Source organism: Cygnus olor, chromosome 17 (genome assembly GCF_009769625.2).
Source record: "Cygnus olor isolate bCygOlo1 chromosome 17, bCygOlo1.pri.v2, whole genome shotgun sequence".
NCBI lineage: Eukaryota > Metazoa > Chordata > Aves > Anseriformes > Anatidae > Cygnus > Cygnus olor.
In genome coordinates this window covers 12,279,595-12,279,932 of record NC_049185.1, presented here as the reverse complement: position 1 = coordinate 12,279,932, position 338 = coordinate 12,279,595, and positions in this window count along the sequence as shown.

Below are 338 nucleotides of genomic sequence, written 5' to 3'. Positions count from 1 at the left end.
TCTCTCAGCTTTTCCAGGTCAAGACTAGACACTTCCACTGTTCTAGGTAATTGCAGGAAACAAAACTGCAGAGATTTGACCTGGCAAAACAGCCCACCCACCTCTTCGCTATGATTAAGGTGTGCAGAACCTGAGTATACCTGTCCTGTATTAGCTGTGCACACACCGTATATCCAGTCACTAAGAAGATGAGCAATGGATTTATTATGAGCAGTTATATTCTTGTAAATTTAAGTTCCACATTCACCTACAACTGTATGTGATGTACATACATCATTAGTATTAAAAAACATGAGCATTATCTCCACCATTGAATGAAGCTGCAATGGGAACATGAC